We start from the raw sequence: 17136 nt of genomic DNA, 5'->3' as shown, positions 1-17136 counted from the left end.
TGACGAGAAAGAGTTGAGAGGAAGAGAAGTCCCATTGAATGTACCACAAACAAAAGTATAAACTACTAGCTTTTTAACATCCGATTCATCTTAGCTAAGAACATGCTAGTGACAAAAGAATGCAAAGTACCTAGGTCTAGCAAAACATGAGCAAGAATATTATAGATAAGAAGAGTACCAGTAATCACATCAGTCGCATCCTCTACCCTTTACTGTGTCGTGGCATAGACCTTCCCCTATTAACGAGGTCTTCTTTACTACTCCTTTCTACTTCATGTCACTTGGTCCTTCTTGTTCAATTGTTACTGATCTAGGCTGAGTCACTGATTGCGACTCTACTCTCTGCTCAGCTGAAACCCTGCTCTCAACTGCGAGTAATTTCTATGGAAATGACCTGACTGTCTATGGTGGTAGCACACATTTACTCTGCTCAAACACTAACCTCGATTTGAAGTCTACCATAATCTCTTCACAAAGCTCCTCTACTTGAGATGGCTGCAGACTCTTTCCCGCTTGAGACATCTTTGAAGACCTAGCTGGTTGATTTGAAGACCTCAAAGCTTTCCTCTGATAGGAATTTTCTATACACTCTCCTAGATGATTGAATAATTCTAGATCAAGCTTTAAAATCCCATATACCCGACACTCCTAGCATAAAAAGGTCTCTGGTCACGACTCCTAAAACTACTTGTTGTAGAAACTACTTGACTCAGTTTAACAACCGACTTAACTTCCTCTAAACTTTGCTACACCCTCAAAGCAGTCTCAACAAACTGAGAGAAGTCTCTCTAGTTAGCTAAGCTGTCAAAGTAATACAAATCTCTTTTCCCAAACCCCTTTCGAACCTTCTACATCTATCATTCTCAGATGCAACTATCACTAGCATACTGTGAAAGCTCGATATATTTCCTCTTATACTCGACCACTAAGAGTGACCCTTGCTTCAACCTAAAAAACTCGTCCCTCTTTGCCTCGCAATAAGTACCAGGGTAGTACTTTTCCATGAAAATACTCTTAAATGTCTCCTAGTCTAGGGTACTTGCATCAATATGTCTGGCCAAAATAGACTTCCACCATTCCTCTACTTCCTTCTACAACAAGAATGTGGCTAATCTAACTTTCCTCTTCTCTGGATAACCCATCACCTTAAAGAACTTCTCTAGCAAATTCAACCATGCTTCCACGTCAGTTGGATTCGTTGAACCCTAAAAAGCTTTGAAACCTTGAGCTTTAAGCTGCTCTATGCCAAACTTCTTATTAGGATCACTAACTTTAAGCCGCTTTATACAAAACTTCTTATTAGAATCCAAACAAACATTTGGGAAAATCTAAAGTACTTCTTATCCTTTATCTCAACCTGGGCTCTAAAGGTATTGGACTCCCATTCAGACTGGCCCTGGATAAATCCTTGTGTCCCGTCTTGCTTCGCCTACGATGTCTACTAGGACATGATGGCATGACTCCCTATAACATATCTACTCATTAGACATTTTATAGATGCCTCTAATTCAGTGCATGAATCTTAACTCTCTAACTTTAATTCTAACTTGGCTTATAGCCAACTTAACCTTCTTTAGCTCTCTTAGGTAGTTCCTAAAATACATATCTTAACTCTTTAGTCCCCAAAGAACTAACTCTACTTGTAATAGTTCCAAGAGCTCACTACTCTATAGTCGAAAAACTAATCTTGCTCTGATATCAAACTGTCACACTCCTTCCCAGACCACCTCCTCTTATCCTAAGAGATGGCGTTAAGCCAACAATACCATTCTCCTTCTACAATACCTACTGGCCATAGTAAAAGTAAAGCTGAACTAAACATGGAATATATAAAACAGTAGAAATATGAACTATCTCTATATATAAAAAGTGTAGCCCAAACGATAAAACAACCATAACAAGTCAACAACTACAAACTAAAGTTCATACAACTCCAGATATAATTCCATCCAATTCAGAACTAGCACTACTCAACTGAACTTGTGAATAGACGACATGTACTACTAAAAGAACACATGCTAGTATAAAACTCAAAGTATACTATCAGGTAGGTGATGAAGTTCAGGTGTCGTCTCCACGATCTCTACTTAGAAAGTAAGAAAATATTTTTGGAAAGACTGAGCTAAAGCTCAAAGAGTGACTAGCTTTTAAATCAAACATGCTTAACAAATCAATGAGTAGTAAACAACTTATCAAATACAATTTAAGAAAAGCAAATACATAGTTCTCGAACTTAAACAATTGTCTCAAACATTTCTCTCTCACTTGCTATACCCTAAATCTCTATACTATGAGATGGAAAATCTAGGTGCCTATAGAGACCCTCATCTCTACCTAGTTAAAATTATGGAAACTCTAGGCATTTATTGAATACCCTCATCACAGGACCTCTATGCACAAGAAAAACTCCCCCGTAGGGTTGCCAAAAAAACTCTTGATATCTCTTAGGTATAGACTAAAATATACTTAAACAATCTCATGCTTAAAACATTATCTCAAACTAAAACTGCATGTTATATAAGTCTCTTGCATTTAACAAATCTTAAATCTATAAAACAAGCTTTACTTAAATAATATTCAACTTAAATACTTTCAGAAACTCAACTTTCATATGCTTGCTCATTAATCAATGTATAAAGAAACATTCTCAATAAACTTATTAGTCAAGCTCATGCTTTTCAAACCTTTTTAAACTTGAGACTCATGTTTGGGAATCAATAGTATAAATTAAGTATAGTTTCTCAAATATGTTAGCTCAAAGTATGCTTTAAACTTAAACTTAGTAAATCATTTTTTAGGAATCAATTCAAAATTCATTTTTGTCACTCATATATGGTAGTTAATTCCTTAGCCTATAAATTTGCCCAATCTGCTTTTGCCTTGAGAATTTAAACTCATTTTAAAACCCTAAAATTAGAAACATCAAAACTTAGCCCAAAAATCTTAAGAACAACAAAATTGCATAAAAATCGTGTCATAGTACGGTTGACTTCTAGGTAGGTGGCAAGTAGCACGTGCCTGCACAGGCCCTCAGGGCGTCTGACTATGTGCTTGTCTCACGCTCAACATGTTGCGTGACATAGCTCTACACCTCACTCCGTGTGCGCACTCGGACACCCCTCGCATACTGGCCTCCTACATGGCATAGGGGCATAGCCCATGTTGCCTGGCTGTGCGTTGGCCATGTCGTGTGCATGCTTCTAAGCATAAATAACCTCTTGCCTTCAAAATGTAGGCACACACAAGGCCTTACATTATGATGCCTCGACCACCTTCAATCTTGTCCATAAAACTGTGAATTTAAAAAAAAACGTCTTCCAACTTCAAGCATTCATAACTTTTAATCTAGTCATGAAAATGGAAAAGTTTTATTTTTAAACTTGATTAGCATTGTCTTAACTACATTACCTCCAAAACTCAGCATTAAATTCAAAGTAATGAATAAGTTATTTGAGGGACCTTTTAAACGTTTTGTAGACTTCAAAGAGTCCATTCTACTCAGAATCCTTAAAAAATTAACATTTTCTTCTTCGTTAGACTTGAACAACACCTTCCTCATGTCCCTTTTATCCGATAGCCTCACTTCACCTACAAGACTCTTTTAGTGAACTTTTGCAACCAATTTGAGAGAAGACACACGAGGAAATTAAGAGTACCTTCTGTTTGAAAATGACCTATTTATACAGCTCTATGCATTGTCAACCTGACCACCTCTTACTTTCTGAATTTTGGAGTCTTTTATTCCATGGACACTTGTTCTCCACTTCTACCAACTACCATGAATGTCTAAAGGTCTTCCAAAATGCCTATAACCTTAACTCCTCTCCCAAAGCCTTCTAACAAGATCATGCTACCTAGCTAACCTCGCGAAGCTTTGGTTGTATAGGTCACGTCACATGCTCTTGGGTTGCCATAATGCCTAGCTTGGCACTTTGGAGGTTCTCATCGCCTAGCATGCTTGACTCTTGACGCCTAGCCTTCTAGCCTTTTTTCCTAGGTGTGCCATAGCCACCTAAGATATGCCTTGAGAGGTTCTCACGTGCAGCATACAAATCCTCGTCTTGGTGCCGAGACATACTCTTAGAGGTTCTCAAAACTTCTTGGCTACATAGTAGTGTTCAAAATGCCTAGCCTTTTAAAACTTAGCCAAATCGACACAGTCTTCCCTTCTTTGTATCACTTGGCTATCAACCTCTCAAATCCTCAATACTTGGGCAAATTATAACTTCAACTCTTCCTTCAACATGGCAACCTCAGCAACAAAACAATAACTCAATATTAAACTTTGGTTTTCCTTTTAACTTAGAAACTTTCATGAAAGGTTAGGTTTAGGTTTATAATTTTTTTTTGAACGCTGTCAGTCAACCTTCGACACTTACTAACATCAACCTTTGGTTATCAATTTTTGGCGTTGCCACCGACTAACCTTTATCAACTATTTTTGGCAAAGTGGCCACCCAACTTTCATTGACTATTTTTCAATGACCATTGGCGACCAAATTTCGTCGATCATTGTTTGGTAACTATTGTTGGCCAATTTTTGTCAACCGCTTTTTGACGATTGTTACTGGTAAACTTTTGTTGACAATTTTTGTTGACATTGTTGGCCAACTTTCATCGGTTGTTTTCCAATAAAAGTTGTTGTCAACTACCGACGACCATTTTTTAGTGACTGTTATCGTCTAATTTTCGTCGACTATTGTTCGATGACCCTTTTGGCCAACTTTCATCAACTGTTTTTTGTCGATCGTTATTGGTCAACTTTCATCGGCTGTTTTTTGACAACAATTATTGGTAACTATCGACGACCGTTTTCAGTGACGTTATTGTCTAACTTTCATCGACTATTATTCGGTGACTATTGTCGGCTAACGTTTTTTAGTGAACTTTTTTTGTTGACTTTCGTACTCCGCTTTTTGGTGACCATTTTCGGCTTACTTGCATTGACCATTTTCAGTGATGGTTGTTGGTTAACTTTCATCGACTATTTTTTAGGGACCGTTACCGATCAACTACCAACAATAGCTTTTTTTTGACCACCACTGACTAAATTCCAACGACGAATGTCATTAGCCTCTATTTATCATTTTACAATAACCATCATCGACAACTCGAACCAACATTCGATAACCAACTCTTATCAAAATCTTCAATTAACAAATTTGTTTATTGTAATTTGAAATTATAAAAACAATTTTAGTATATAATAAATCAAACAAATTTTTACCTAAAACTACTTTTGAAAAATAGTTGCAAGCACATGTGTTTTTATTTTACGAGCTTTTTAGAATAAATGTTTTAATGAAAATACATTTTTTTGAAAAACTTTATTTTTAATGTGCTCTCTTCCCATTCTTAAATGAGGTATATGCAATTAACAAAGGGGCTCTTGCAAATTTAGCAAAATTAGTTTGATAAATTAGGTCCATAACACATCACTTTTAAATTTGCAAAAATGGAAAAATTTAAACCTAGCCCACATTTGAAAAATGAAAAATTACAAATCTACCCACTAGAATTATCAACATTTTCTCGCATTACTTGATCTGTTGTTGATACACTCGATGTGTGGTTGATACACTTGATGTGTTGTTTATACACTTTTTATGCTTTATAGATACACTCGATGAATTAAATAACATTTGATACACATCATTTGTTTGATACACTTGATATGTTGTTGATACATTTGTTAAACTTTAGAAATACAATTAATCAATTAAGGACACTTGATGCACTAAGCATGATACATTACATTATCAGTATAATTGATTAGGTTTAATAAACTTAATACACTACTGATAAACATTTTATACTTTCACCGATACACTGACAAATTTAATACACTTGATGCAGTTTATATGTTTGATACCCTTGATGTACTGTTGGTATATTTTCTATATCTACTAATACACTCGATTGATTAAAATACACTTGATACACTTAAAATTCTGATGATACACTTAATATACTTCATTAGTACATTTTGATACATATTATATGTTTGCTACACTAAGTTACATCATTCATATACTTAATAATACTACATTGAATTGCATAAAATTTGAAAAAAATGAAAATCATGTAGTAAGTATATCAACCAACTAATACATATAATATAAGTACATCACAATACTAATATACAAAACTGATACAAAGTGGTGAGAGAAAAAATTATGATTGGGGCCTTAAAAAGTGGGAGAAGAAATATAAGATGATTAGGACATTAAAAACATGAGAAAAAATAAGTTATTCAGTGGTAGTTTGAGAATAATAAAATATTGAAGATAGAATGTATTTTGAAAAGTGAAAATGTTGTCATGTTTGAAAGCAACCATTTGAAAGAAGTTTGAAGAAAGAAATTAGATTTAACAAAAAACGATGATCGAAAATTTGGATAAAAAATGATGGAAAAAAAAGAAGAAGGAGATAAAGATGCCGAAAACGGAGATTGAACGAACGATAGTTTTTTTATTGTTTTTTTTTTAATTTTTGAGAGAACCTACATAAAACCAACAGAAAAATAGCGTTTGAGAAAAAAAAGCATTTTTTATTATTAGATTAATTTTTTATTATGAATACAAATATGATACAGAGGTTTACAAAAAAGAAGAAGAGAAAGTGGAAGATGAAGTATCAAAGGGAGATGATCAATAAAGAGAGAAGAATGTATGAGAGCAGTTTAGGAATAATAAAAATTTTAAAGTAGAAAATATCTCCAAAATATTTTAGAGATTAAAATTTGCCATATTTGCATAATTTAAAAAGTATTTGCCATAATTGCTAAAACCTATTCTCATAGTGCTATCCAATACAGTTTTCCATTAACAAAATATGTATTTATTTAACTTCTCTATACCTTTGTTCACTTGTTAGTAAGATTTTCTTCAAGACCCATCTGTGATTGGTCCAATTAATTAACTACATCATTTCATTACAACAAGGATGTAGATAACGTCCAAGTACTTTGAAGTTCCCTGGAAATAATTCTATAATCCAATACTAACGACTTGCTTTTTACTCGAAGTCACGAATCATTGATAACATAGCTTAGATACGCTACAAAAATTCTTCATATTAAGACTTATAATCCAACTAGCGATCTTTCTTTCTTTTAAGCATGTTACATGTAGAACAATGTCAATCCTCAATACCAATAGTGATCAACTTTACTAGTTATTAGTAACCTTTGGTAAACACAATCTCTTATTTTTTCTTCTTCTATTTTTTCTCTTTTCTTTCTTTCTTTCTAATATAGTTCATTCCAATGTATGCACGCCTGAGTATGTTGAAGGTGAGGGGAGGTCTCACCCTCCAGGGAGCCAAAGTTCCATTGAGAGAGAGCCAAACTTGAGGGGAAGTCAAGTGAACATTTTCTAAGTTGAGCAATTCAAGTATCACTAAAAATTGTAATTTATTTAGATGTAAGTATATCGTTGCCATCGTTTGACTTTATACTGAAGAAGGAAGAGAATAAAAAGTGCAAAATAGAGAAGTAAGATAGTACTTGCAGTTTCTGTTCATCTAACAGTAATGGAAAATAGAGCGGTAAGAAAGTATTAATTGTTTATATTCATATAATATTATTAGTATTTTTTTAATCTCTTTTTCTTTTAAGTTTGGGTGATATATTTTCTAGATTCTTATTGAGCAGAACACTTCACGTAGATTTATATTGCATTGGAGAGAAAACTGAATTTTTATTCATTAATTTTTTCATTTGTATTGATAATTTTTTTACAAATTTGTTGTATTGTGATGTCGCCATTTTCTTCAAGATCATGAGTATAGAAAAACTTTGGTGAGATGTGCTTTGTTCTATCAACTTTAATATAACCTCCTTTTATTTTAGCTATACATGTCGTGTTGTCTTCGTATAGTATTGTTGGAAGGAGCTTATTAGAAGACAAACCACATGATACTTGAAGTTGTTGAGTCATCGATCTTAATCATTTTGATATAATTTAAGAGGTGGCTGTTACGGTTTGTTTCACTGATTGCCAGGATATAACAATTTCTCCACATGTGAATAGATAACCTATTTGAGATCTAGCTTTGTGTGGATCAGATAAATATCTAGAATATGCAAAACCAACTAGGTTAAAATTTGATTTATTTGAATAAAATTGTAACGCCCCAAAATTTTGAGGTATTTCTCCAACATAATTGTATTTTGTTTAAGTTTTAAATTTTGAGTGCTATTATTGTTTGTTTTTTTTTTTTTTTTTTTGTGAGGAAAAGAAGAAGATTTTATTAAAAAGGAAATGAAAAGGAAAAAGAAAAGGGGAAAAAATGAGAATGATAATATTAGTAATAATAATATAATATAAATTATTATATTGTTATAAACTGTTATTATTATTATTAAATAAGAATCTCGTTTTTTGTGCCCCACGTTTCGTCTTTCTTATTCTTCCACTTCACGATTTGGATGCCATAGTTGCCGTCGCTCTCCCTTCTCTGATCGTCTTCTCCGTCAAGTGTTCCCAAGCGTTTGTCTGTCGTTGAGTTTCAATCAACGTCGCTCGTCATAGCTCCATCTCCTTCTCCATTTGTGAAGCTCTATTTTGCGTCGCATCTCTACCTCCACCTCTATCTACTGAACTCCAAGCGTAGTCGCTCACCGTCGTGAACCATTCTTCATCCGTCGAAGGCGTTAAGATAGGGATTCGTGGCTTCGTCTTCCACCCGAGTTGAGATTTCCATAACATCGAGTCGATCGTTCTTTTCTGTTTAAGTTGCGCCTTACTTCTTTGGTTAAGTCACTCATCCTTGTATGATTGTCACCTTCAAAGCCCATTGCTTTTTGCATGCCATCGTTGGCTCATTTTGTGCTTTGTTGCCTCTATCTTACTATAAATCGCTGTGGGTGTTTGGTAAGGACGAATTTGAGATTTTTGCCAATGTTTTCATAGTTATTCTAAGTGCTAATGTTAGATTAATCATTTGGATCAGTACTTGATTCTTGAAGGTACCATTTGGGGATAGTGCTTGAATTTTTGAATTTCTAACAAGTTTGGTTAGAGTTCGACTCTCCACTACTTGGGTAAGTTTGTGGATGTTGCATTGGAGTGTTATGAGGATTTGGTTTGTGATAGTGTTTGATTTTCTTATAATTATCTTTAGATTTTGGTTTGTTGGACTTTAATTTGATCAAGGAGCTTAGGTAAAGTTAAGGTAAGGGATTTCTACTACTAGACTTATATTGAAGTTGGAATGTATTGACTGAGATGGTAGTTGGAATATATTGACTGAGATAGTTCGACTCTTATGGACTTTTATGTGTAGTTAGAAAGTATTGATGGTTTACACTATTGACTGAATTCAGATAGCTTGACTGTTATGCGTTGTCTAAATATATTGATGGATTGTACTGCTGACTTAACTGTGATATACTTTAGCGTGTTTATTTTGACTGGTTTTATGTAGAGAATGGATTGTTAGTTTTAAATGTGTTTTGATGTGATTGTCATGGACTGTTTAGAGTGGACTGAGGGGTAATTGTTAGCTTTATCTATGGGGCAGTGTACCTTGCAGGCACGGTGTCCTACGGAATCACCACATGTTGTGCATCATTTGGGATCACTAGACTAAAATGTACATCCTTCAGGATCATTAGACTGAAATGTGCATCATACGGGACCACTAGACTGATATGTGCATCTTATGGGATCACTAGACTAATATGTGCATCCTACGGAATCACTAGACTAGTATGTCTATCTTATAGGATCACTAGATTGATACTTGTACCCTCCGAGACCACAAAAGTTTATGATGTAGGGTACCCTGTAATAGGAAGCTAACTGTTTTGCCCATAATGGGATCGATAGTTGGTCTCTTACTGGGTATATTTTATACTCACCATTTTCATGTTTAGATTTTTTAGGCAAATGTAATATGAGAGGTAGACCAGCAAGGAGTAAGGACTCGTGATCGCCATATGAAACCTTTTCCTTTCAAATGCTTTTGCTTAATGTTTTTACTATTTTTAGTTTTAAGGATTGAAAATGAGTGTCATGTTTAGAACAACTTTTTGTTTTTAACAATATTTGTGAACTTTTAACTCGTTTGGAATAAGGCCGAACACAGTTTTTTCTTATTTTTGATGTTTACTTGATTTTAAACAGGGTTTTATGATTTATGTTTAGATGAAGTGTCTTTATATTAAAGTAATGACGTCAACTTAGTTTGAAAAGTTGGATCGTTACAAAAATAATCTCATATCAATTGTTCCTCGTATTAGGAAATAAATACATCTTCCCAAATCTCCCTCCATAATTTAAGTCCACAATTGTAAATTAAATTGTAATCAATTGTCATTATTTTCTACCATATTTACCTCATTGTCACAACCCAAACCTTTCTTAGAAGCATCACTGTAAATCAAAAAACTTCCTGAACCATCAGGTACAGTAAGAACCTGTGCAGTAACTAGCTTCTGTTCAAGGTTCTGGAAACTGTCCTCATAGGCCTTGCTCCAAATAAAAGGAGCTCTCTTCCTGGTCAACTGAGTAAGAGGAGTAGCTATACGAGAAAAGTTCTCCACAAATCGTCTGTAATAACTCGCTAAACCCAGAAAGCTATGAACCTCACTGACCGTGGAAGGTCGGGGCCAATTCGTGACTGCCTCTATCTTAGCTGGATCCACAGAAACACCAAATTTAGAAACCACATGAGCCTAGAAAGGATACCTGCTTCAACCAAAACTCACATTTTGAGAACTTTGCATACAGTTTATTAGCTTGAAGGGTTTATAGAACCATACGTAAATGCTCCTCATGCTCGGCCTTTGTCTTGGAATATATCAAAATATCATCAATAAACACGATCACAAAAGTTCTAGAAATTCTCTAAACACTCTGTTCATCAAATCCATGAACACTGCCGGAGCATTCGTTAAACCAAAAGACATCACAATAAACTCATAGTGCCCATATCTGGAACGAAAGGCTGTCTTCGGTACATCGCTATCTTAATCCTCAGCTGATGATATCCTGATCGAAGGTCGATCTTAGAGAACACTGTAGCTCCCTGTAACTGGTCAAACAGATCGTCGATCCTGGGCAAGGGATATTTGTTCTTAACGGTTACCTTATTCAACTCCCTGTAGTCAATACATAAGCTCATCGATCCATCTCTTTTTAACAAATAAGACTGGTGCACTCCAAGCTGACACACTCGACCGAATGAAGCCTTTATCAAGCAACTCCTGTAACTGCACTTTCAGCTCTTTCAATTCTGCTGGGGTCATTCTGTATGGAGTTTGGATATAGGAACCGTACCAGGCTCCAGCTCTATGGCAAACTCAATCTCTCTGTGAGGAGGTAACCCTGGAAGTTCTTCAGGAAAGACATCCGGATAGTCCCTCACCACTGGTTTTGATGACAAGGACACGTCAACCTCTCTAGTATCCATCACACTCCCTAAGATACTCCAAGTACCTCGACTAAACAATTTACTGGCTCTCATAGCTTAGATTAGCTTAAGTAACGACCTTGATCCTCTTCCCTTAAACTTAAAACTGGCCATCAAGGGAGGGTTAAACGATACCTCCTTACGGGAACAATCTATGCTAGCGTGGTTAGCAGCTAGCCAATCCATACCCAGAATCACATCAAAGTCGTGCATACTCAAGGACTAACAACGTTACTTCAATCACATGACCTGCTATCTCAATCTGGCATGCTTTCACCTTTTCTTTCGACAACATATTCTCCCCAGAAGGAGTAAATACTGATAAAACATGGTGTAGGGGCTCTACCTCTAAGCGAGCATGCAACACAAATGCAGAAGAGATAAAGGAATGTGACGAACCAGAATCAAACAAAACTAAGGCATAATGCCCTAACACTGGAAGCGTACCTGTCACCACCGTGCCTGCTCTATTAGCATCAGTCTTATTTGTAGCAAAGACTTTACCCTGATGTGAAGCACCTGCTCCCTGATTCTGTGCACCCCCAGTAAATCTCATCGGGCATTGGTCAGCTGTAGGCCCACCTTGCTTACACTTGAAGCAAGTCCTGGTCCCAAATAAACAACGGCCCAGATGGTGCTTCCCACAAGTGGTACATAAAGGCTTCCCTCTAGCAGCTTCTTCTGCCTCAAAAGGTTTCTGCTGGAAGCGGTGAAACTCACCACTTGATCTGAAGTTCTGCGGTGGCACTGAAATAGGCTGCTGCTCAGCCTTCCTTTTCTGTCCTGAAGTCGAACCTCTACCTGCAACCTTGGACGAGTTAACCCTCTCTTGTAAACTGAGATCCACTGTCAGGCACAGTGCATCAGCATGAATGGCTGGTCGGAGGGCTCGAACCAGACCCAGGATATTTAGCCTGAGACCTCTAACAAACTTATCAGCTCTAGCCGGCTCGGTCGCTATCATCTCGGGAGCGAAGCGAGATAACATATCAAACTCAGCATCATACTGCTCCACTATCCTATCGCCCTGCTCCAAGTTCAGGAACTCCTACCACTTGGCATCTCGCAAACTGGCAGAGAAGAATTTTGCATAGAAACTCCTCTTGAACTGTTACCAAGTGATCTGACCCACATCAAACCCCTAGCATCCACTTTGCCATCTCCTACCAGGCAGTGCCTCTGTCTGCCAACATGAAAACAGGGCACTGAACTTTCTGATCCTCAGGGCACTTCATATACCGAAATATGGTCTCCAAAGAAGATAACCACATCTGAGCCTTGGTGGGGTCCTCCAAAAACCCATCGAATGTCCTGGAGTTGTACTTTCTGAAATCCCTCAAGTGCTTGGCCTCTGCCGACAACTGATCTGGTACGACCAGGAGTACAACTGGAGCTGGAGCAGGAGCTGGCGGGGTAGGCTGCTGCTGCTCCCGCATCTGCATAATCAAATCCCTGAACCTCTGCTTCATAGCAGCGAGGTCCGCATGAGTAACTAGTGCAGCAGGGTCGGTAGCTTGAGCTACAGGCTGTACTTCGGGTTGGACACGTCCTGCTCCCCTTCCTCGGCCTCCTCGGCCACCCATACGCACACCTCTCTTTGGCGGCATTTCCCTAACAACCACCAATGATTCCTTTAGTCTCATACGATAATTAACTTCGCAGTTTAACTTAGGTAAGGTAATGCATATAGAGTTATACATATAATTTCATGAAAGCGTACCTGACGAGTGGCAAAGGATCATTTTAGCCATAAGGACACAAAAACACAGACTCACATCATAAGTCAGTCTACATAACCTAAAACTTAGGCTCTGATACCAACTGTAACGACCCAACCTTCCGGACTAAGGTCACTACGTACTACTAAGACTCGACAGTAAAGCACACAAGCTCATAAAAGATCGATTACGATTCATTAAAAACATTTAAAATATCACAAAAGCAGTTTCGGGCCCTCTTTTAAATTTCGTTCCCAAGAGTTTCAAAATATAGTTCATAAAATCATCAAAACAAAACCATCAATGAAATGTTCTAACCATGACTCCATTAAATTCTAAAAAGAAATAGAAATTTATAAATACGTCAGCGGAAGCATAAAGAAACTAGATGCGTCCATATGGCTTTCATGGATCCTTCTTGTCCCTCGTCGGTCTGCCCCTCGCCATACCCTTACTTGAAAAGTTAAAGAGAAAAGGGTGAGTATAAGAATATACCCAGTAAGGGACCCACTACCAGGTCCGTTAGGGTAATAACAGGTAGCTTCCTATTAAGGGGTACCCTACATAAACAGTCTAGTGGTTCTGTAGAACGCACACATCAATCAGTCTAGTGATCCCGTCAGATGCACATATCAGTCTCGTGATCCCAAAGGATGCACATATCAGTCTAATGATCTCGAAGGATGCACATATCAGTCTCGTGATCCCAAAGGATGCACATATCAGTCTTGTGATCCCGAAGAATACACATATCAGTCGAGGAATCCCGAAGGACACCGTGCCTGTAAGGTATGCTACCCCATAGGTAAAGCTAACGGTTACCCCACAATCCATACTGAATCGTCTACAACAGTCACAATACAATAACGTTCAAGTTAACGGTTTAGTTATAAGCTTAGCCAGTCAGATAGTTTAGGTTTAATCAACTATCTCCTCAGTTGCTATATGTATATCTAATTCACACGTCATCGTGACATTTCCTTAAATCCAGTCAATTAATCAAATCATCACTTTGTACATTCACCTGACCGTATTTCATCTCAGTTCAAACCCTAGCACATCTATAGGTAATCTATGTTAAGCATAACGCCCATATTATGCATAACAGTTGTATTCAGTCTACAGTATAGTTCAACGGTGTATACACAACCTACACAAAAGGTTTCCGATCTCTTAGTCCCTCCACGACATAACTCCACAACCAGTGCCCCGACAACATACTTCAACTTTACATAACATTAAGATTTTCATAATCCATCGGCATTACATATCCAATTGACAGCACAACCCATCAGCATAACCACAATACACAGAACAACAGACCATCAGTACCCATCAACAGAACAACTCATTACGTATATAATAGTACATAGGCTACAACTAACGATCACGTCACCTTTAATCAGTCGAGAGCCTATAAGTGATAAATGCTAGGCAAACATACATCAATCAATTCAATATAGTTTCTATCGTATAGTTTCCATGTGGGTTACTATGTTCCCGATTTCGGTCTGAGGTCTTGTAGTAAGAAATCCCTTTCCTGAAATGTAGCTAAATTCTTCTTCAAGTCCGCGTCTAAACAAATCCACTTAAACATAAACATAAAGGTTTAACAGTGACATCACCAAAATCCACAGTACAAAATGTTCCAAAGCAACAACTACCGACTTACCCAATCAGAGGAGAGTTGGCTCCTACTGCGCTTGCTGTAAAACTCTTGAACTCGAGCGTCACCTCTCTAACACCTTCAGAGGTTCAACAACTAACTCAAACAATAAGTTCAACATTTTAATCTGATAATTAAACCCGCATTAACTATAGAAAACATTAAGAATTCCTTACATTGTCCTTACCAAAACTCACCGGGGCTCAGCACAGATAGAAACGGCTTACGCGGCTCGGTGAACAGGGAGATTGGCTTGGAAAAACGACTCGACTCGACTCAGCTTAGCTCGTGGCTCAGCTCGGCTCAGTTCTTGGCTTGGTTCGGCTCGCTCACGGCTTGGTTCGACTCAGGTACGACTGGTGGCTCAGCTAGCTTGGCTCAACTCAGCCGAGTTGGAGTCGATTTGGTTTCCACATGGCAGCGAGCACACGACGGCGACGGCGAAGAAGACTTGCCATGTTACCTTTGTCGATGACAAGACGCCCGGCGGTCGACACTACATGACCAAGGCAGAGACGACCGATGGTTGGCCGTACGCGTGGAACGAAGAAGAAGGACGGTCGGAGACGGGCTACCGCTGGATGTCTTTACGTCAGTAATGTGCGGCTGACGACGTACGATGCAGAGAAGGAGGTTGAATGTGTAGCTGAGGCAAATCCGACGTCGTACGGATGAGCAGTAAAGTTTGACTGTCGCGAGGACTTGACGGCAACGGTCAGCCGAAGACGCCGACTGCAGGCGAGGTTTGGACTTGAGGCACAACTCAACGGAAAAAGAAGACGAGGAGACGCAGAAGCGACTGTGTGCTAAACGAAAGAGGAATGGAGATCGAAGGGGATGACGGTCAGGAGGAGAAGAAGAAGAAGACGGGGGGGGGGGGGGGGGCAGTGCGCGAGAGGGTCTTAGGGTTAATTTATATTATATTATTATTATATTATTTTATATCATATTATATTATAATAAATTCAAACCCTTCAATTTCTTTTTCTTTTCTCTTCTAAACCAAACAAAAATTAACACAAAAAATTTTAAATTCCCGAAAATTAACATAAAATTTTAAAACTTACCTCGAAATTTGGGGCTTTACAAAAACTCAATAGATTTCTCTTTAATTGACTAGAGAACAATGCATTATCAGTTGTGAATTTTATTCCTCTAGGCAAAATAATATTTACTTTTCCAAATCCTTCAATCAGATTTGCAAACAATTCAATCAGGCAAAATAATATTTGCTTTTCTAAATCCTTTAATCAGGTATGCAGAACATGATATTGTATTGACTTTTGCTTTTAGCATTGTTAGTTTGAAAAAATATTTTTTTATTTGTAAGTAATGTGTGTGTGGTTGCACTGTCTACTAGACATAGATCTTCTTTGTTCATTTATGAATCACTAAAGTATGAAAATGATTCATATTTTTTCATTTAAAAGGAAATAACTACAATAAGTAAAACAAACTTGTATATTAATAAAAACAAAAGATGAGGAAAGATAACAAAATAACAATATTATTCTAGATATTTTCAAAGTCGAAAGAAACACTTATTGTTTCACCAATTATGTCGATTTTCTCTTTAGAAGTTTCAAAGTAATCTACCACATCCAAATTAGTCATGTTGGATGGATTGAATATAACATTATCTTGATAGGCACAATTGACTTTTACATTTTTTCCTTTTTTCTTCTCTAGAGAAGCTTGATATAGGTCAACTAAGTGCTTCAATGTACGACAAATACGTGACCGATGTCCAGTCATACCACATCGGTAACATGTCTCTTGATCACTTTTTGAATTCTTATTTGTGGAGCTTTCCCTTTATATGATCATCGTTCCGTGTGGTTCTTTTAAAATTTGGATTATAAGAATGACCACCATAAAAATAATAATTGTTTCTTCCTCTTCCACGGTCTCTACCTCGATCATGACCACGACCTCATTGACGATTAAATTTTACAATATTCGCTTCAAAGAATGGTGTTATTCCAATTGGTCTAGATTTGTGATTTTTCATCAACAACTCGTTATTTTGTTCAGCAATTAGAAGACATGAGATGAGTTCAGAATATTTTGTAAAACCTTTCGCTCGATATTGGTGCTGTAGGAGTACATTCGAGATATGAAAAGTAGAAAATGTCTTTTCCAACATGTTTATATCAATAATTTTTTTCTCCACGTAATAACAATTTTGAACTAATTATGATTAATTCATAATTGTAATCGGTTGCTGATTTAAAATCTTGTAGCCTCAAATGTATCTAATCATAATGAGCTTGGGGAAGATGAACTAATTTTCAATTATCATACATTTCTTTCAATTTATTTCACAACGTATGA

The sequence above is a fragment of the Cucumis melo genome, chromosome 10 (genome assembly GCF_025177605.1).
Source record: "Cucumis melo cultivar AY chromosome 10, USDA_Cmelo_AY_1.0, whole genome shotgun sequence".
Taxonomy (NCBI): domain Eukaryota; kingdom Viridiplantae; phylum Streptophyta; class Magnoliopsida; order Cucurbitales; family Cucurbitaceae; genus Cucumis; species Cucumis melo.
The sequence above is the reverse complement of the archived record's forward strand: the minus strand, read 5'-3'. Positions refer to the sequence as shown.